Raw genomic sequence first — 4899 nt, forward strand, 5'->3', positions numbered from 1 at the left:
GACTATGAAATCAGGGGTTTATGGTGGGTTTTATGGGGTAAAAATTGGGTTTCCCCATTTTAGACCCTAAAAACGTAAAATTTTGCAATTTATTTCGAAAACATTTTAGGGCTCAGAAAAAAAAACACTTGGTGCATTGAAGCGTTGTCATGGGCCTAATTCCTAGTTACGGAGAAAATTCAATAAAATTTTTAATTTAAAATTCCTACGTTATTCTTACGGAGAATAAGAAAACCTGTTGTTGTTGTGTGTGTACAGCCTGTATATGAATATATTTTTATCAAATTTGGAAAATGCATTTGTTTTATACTGAACTATTTAACATTTTACTAAGACACTTTTTTACTCTCCCTCTCGCAGCAAACCGAATTACTAGTTAAAATAGTGCTATTTAAATAGGGAATTAATGTGATATTTAAAATTAGATATTTTAGTGTAAATTCAATCAGGCAAATTGAAATTCGCTTAAGGTGCAGGTTTGCTGCGGGGGGGGGGGGTAATTTAAGTTCTGACCATTTTTTGCTTGAAAATCCAATAATAGGTCTTAAAATAATGATCACAAAAGCTTGCTAGAATTCAACATACATATTTTATTTACTTAAATAAATATCTATAAATTTTTACCCCTAAAGGATTTTTTAGATCAGAATAGGCTTGTATTAATCGGGAATCTGAGCTATCATAAAGCCACATTTCAGCCCAATCTGACCAGTAGTTAATGCGTGATTGAACTTCAAACAAACAAACTGTCACATTTATAATATTAGTAATAGTCACACTTTATTGTGGTTAGTAGTAGAGCATCCCTCTAATACACAATAATAAATCACATAATAATAATACACATAATAAATCATAATTTTCATCAAAAAGTACACTGTTATGATCACTTTACGAACTGTCACATTGTTCTCCAAGCTGGCAAAGTCCACAAGCTGTAGTACAAGGTAACCCATACTTTGTTGCTGGAGCATTGCAAATTCTTGCAGCCAGTAGAGTAGTTGCAGTGAAAGAATCTTAAAAGAATCTCTGGAGCGGCACTTTGTGTCATCGAGTCGTTTTTATTGTTTATTTTTTTCCAGCAGAGCATCTCAACATTATTTTTTTACATTGAAAAATTGAAAAACTCCTCAAATGAATAATAGTTCTTTTCTTTTTTAGCAGTTGATTCACTAGATTTATGAAATAATTTTGGTTGTTTTTACTTTTTAATTTGGTAGGAAAATGATTAAAAACTTTTGATCACATGAAGGTTTGTAACATCCTTCACATCCTTAAAATTGTAAATGGGTTTAAGGAGTCTAGTAGCCAGGACGTTCATGGAATTTCATGTACAGTACTAAAGGGAATCATTGTCACGATAATTGACCCTTTAACTAAATTAGTAAATGCCTGTCTCAGCAAAGGGGTTTTTCCTGATTGCTTAAAGTTAGCTCGCACAATACCGGTGTACAAGAAAGGAGATCCTGTTGACCCCGCTAACTACCGACCGATTTCCATTTTGCCTATATTCTCTAAAGTGTTTGAGACGATAATGAAAAGGCAACTAGTCAAGCGGCTTGAAACGAATAGGCTACTTAACAATGCACAGCACGGATTCAGGAGTGGGCGGTCCACCACAACAGCACTCACCAACCTTGCTAATGTTATTACTGACGCCTTTGAAAATGGTGAGTCCGTACATCTAAGCCTTTGCGATCTCAGCAAGGCGTTTGATGTTGTTTCCCACGACATCCTGGTGGCTAAGCTAAGGCATTATGGAGTTGGAGGTTGTGTGCTAGAGTCTTTAAAGAGTTTTCTTAAAGATAGGAAACAAGTAGGTAGTGTCACTGGAGGGGACCTCGTCAAGCGTAGGCCTTTTACCCCATGGAGTACCTCAGGGATCAGTCCTTGGCCCTTTGCTATTTTCAGTGATGATAAATGATCTACATCTTAATGGTCGTACATTACTTTTTGCAGACGACACCACCCTCATCACAAGAGGTCGGAGCTTGGTGGAGCTACGCATTGAGGCTGAATACTTACTGGAGGAAGCAAGGGCCTGGTTCGTATCAAACAAGTTTAAGGTAAACGAGGATAAAACCCAATCCCTCGAATGCACTCTGAGTGCAGGGGTAGAAGAGGGTGAACCGGTCAAACTACTGGGTTTCTGGGTCGACTCGAGGTGCACATGGAACCACCATATAAGCAAGGTATGTGTCAAACTTTCAAGAGTGCTGTATCTTCTAAGGAAACTTAGGGATTTAATAACTCAGCCATACCTTACAACGGTTTATCATGCTCTCTTCCATAGTCACGTGATGTATGGATTGATACTGTGGGGGCATTCCCCTGCTACAAGGGATGTTCTCTTACTTCAAAAGATGGCACTCAGAGTCATTACATCATCTGGGTATTATGAGCATTGCCGGCCTATCTTTAGGGAACTGAAGATCCTCACAGTGTACAGTCAGTATGTTTACAACATGCTCACACTCCTGAAGGAAAATAGGAGCGACTTCATGAAAAGGGAAGATCATCATAATTACAGCACTCGAAGAGCTCAGGATTTGGACCTTCCGCGCTGTCGACTCGAACGGACCTTGAAGTCCTACCCTAGGTCGGCCATAAAAATCTTCAACACGCTGCCGTCAAAAGTTCGAGAGATGGGCATGACAGAATTTAAAAAAGTTGTTCATAAGGCCCTCGTGAATAGGCCACTATATTCGCTGGGGGAGCTAAATGAGATACCACTCTTCCCATTACAGTAAAAACGTCCGCCATACCACCAGTAGTTGTAAATATTAGTTTTATTATAGTAACTTACAGTATTTAAAAGTCTTTACATCTTTAAAGACATGACGCGATCTATCTGACATTGTCAGTCAAGGATCAAGAATACAAGTATCAAGTAAGTATCAAGTTTGCTTTTTTCTAGGTTTTTCATAGAAGCTGAGATTGATAAATTTATATAAATTTTATTTCTAGTTTCATATAAATGGACATTTTTTATAATTTCCAAATTTTCTTTTAAAATTCAGGGATAAATTCATAGATATATTTCTGAATTACTACCACGAAATGGGGAGTTGCCTTCATAATAATTAATAATAATTTTAACCTTTACATACATTTGGTTCTCAAAATGGAAACTATAACAGAATTCGTAAGATTACAAAACAAATCTTCAGTTTTAAACTAGAAAAGATGTGCAATGTTTGGCAGTATGATTTCAGCTCTGATTCGTCGTTCTCCGTTTTTTCGTCGTTTATCCATTTTTCACTGAAAAAGTTGCAATTTATTTCCAAACCATTTTGAAGAGATCATAAAAACAAATAATTTAGTATACAGAAGCGTTGTTGTGTGCCTAACGGTTACGGAGAAAATAAAAAAGTGTACATTTAAAATGACCATGTTGTTCTTTTTTTATTTTGGAGAATAAATAAAGTGTTAAAGTTTGCTTGTCTATGGAAATATTTTAGTGAAATTTGGAAATGTTGGTCATATTGAAAACCCCTAATTTCTGAGACTCCGATTTTATTAGACTTTTAGTATATTATTTCACATACTTGTTGGAAATGTATACCATCAAAAAATCTTTTAAAGCAATTTTTTAAGGTTAAGGGGTTTTATTTTATATCTTGACTAGACTAAATTTGATCTAAATAATGGTAAACATGAACAACAATACGATTGGAATCATATGAAGTAAAAAAAAAAACTGATAAACAGCCAGTATTGCCAAAATAACCCTGTAAACATTATACGTGTAATTATTTTTGTAATTAACTATTTGTCGTTTATTACTAAACTACAATTGAACGAGCAGAAGCGAATCCTGTGGAGTTTAAAAACAGCTGATTAACAACAGTATTACCAAAATATACCTGTTAGCCTTATACATGTAATTTTTTTTATAAACTACTTGTGAACTATTACAAAATAAAAGAATTAAATGAGCGTAAAAAAGTATTGAAACAAATTCTATTACTTGACTCAACACAGAATTCGCTTATGACAAATATGTGTGTGTTTGTATCTGTGGAGACGGTACAAGCCACGATGAATTGTTATCCAAACGTACCAACTAACAATTAAGATATGGTAATTTTCAGAATTCCCATAAGAATTACATGGTTTTTTTTTATAATTATCCCACCACCACTTAAGATAATTTAATTATTAAAAATACTAAATTACATATATGTTTTTAAGGATTTACAACATGGGTATAGCACAGACTAGGGATAAAAAGTTTTGTTCCCTATGGTGACCAATATTGAAATAAGTTATTTACTACTAACAACTTAAGACAGATTTTTACCTATTTTTAACCCCATACAACACGTTTACTGCATATTATTTATCTTAAATCATGAATAGTTTATAGATAATACAGTTTCAACGGTTTGTACCAAATTATGTCTAAATTGGAGGTTCAAAAGAAAATTTACAGAGAAAATAGTAAGGTTTATTATTTTTTCAAATTTTTGGACGCCATATTGGAAAAACCCAATTTCCGAGACTCCGATTTTATTAGACTTTTAGTATGTTATTTAACATACTTTTTGGAAATGAAAACCATCAAAAAACCTTTTAGAGCAATTTGTTTAGGGTTAAGGGTTTTTTTCATATCTTGACTAGACTACTATTGAAAGTCGATGGCTAAATAAACGTTTCAGACAAAGTTGTGAAAATTTATTGTTGAACATCTGTTAGCTATTATAACCAAACGTACGCTGTTATTGCTGTGTCTACCCCTGTTTGTTGTTTTTAGTGAGTTTTTATTTGTACCGACGTTTTATGAAATGCTTACCTTTTGATTAAGTAAATCACAAAATATAATTCAGATGAACAATGTAAATTTATTTTTATACGTATACATTTCATGACATTTTTTGTAGTATTAGAGGAACTGCT

Source organism: Macrosteles quadrilineatus, unplaced genomic scaffold (assembly GCF_028750875.1).
Source record: "Macrosteles quadrilineatus isolate MER2022 unplaced genomic scaffold, UCM_ALF_1.0 Scaffold_3__2_contigs__length_128488019, whole genome shotgun sequence".
NCBI classification, from domain to species: domain Eukaryota; kingdom Metazoa; phylum Arthropoda; class Insecta; order Hemiptera; family Cicadellidae; genus Macrosteles; species Macrosteles quadrilineatus.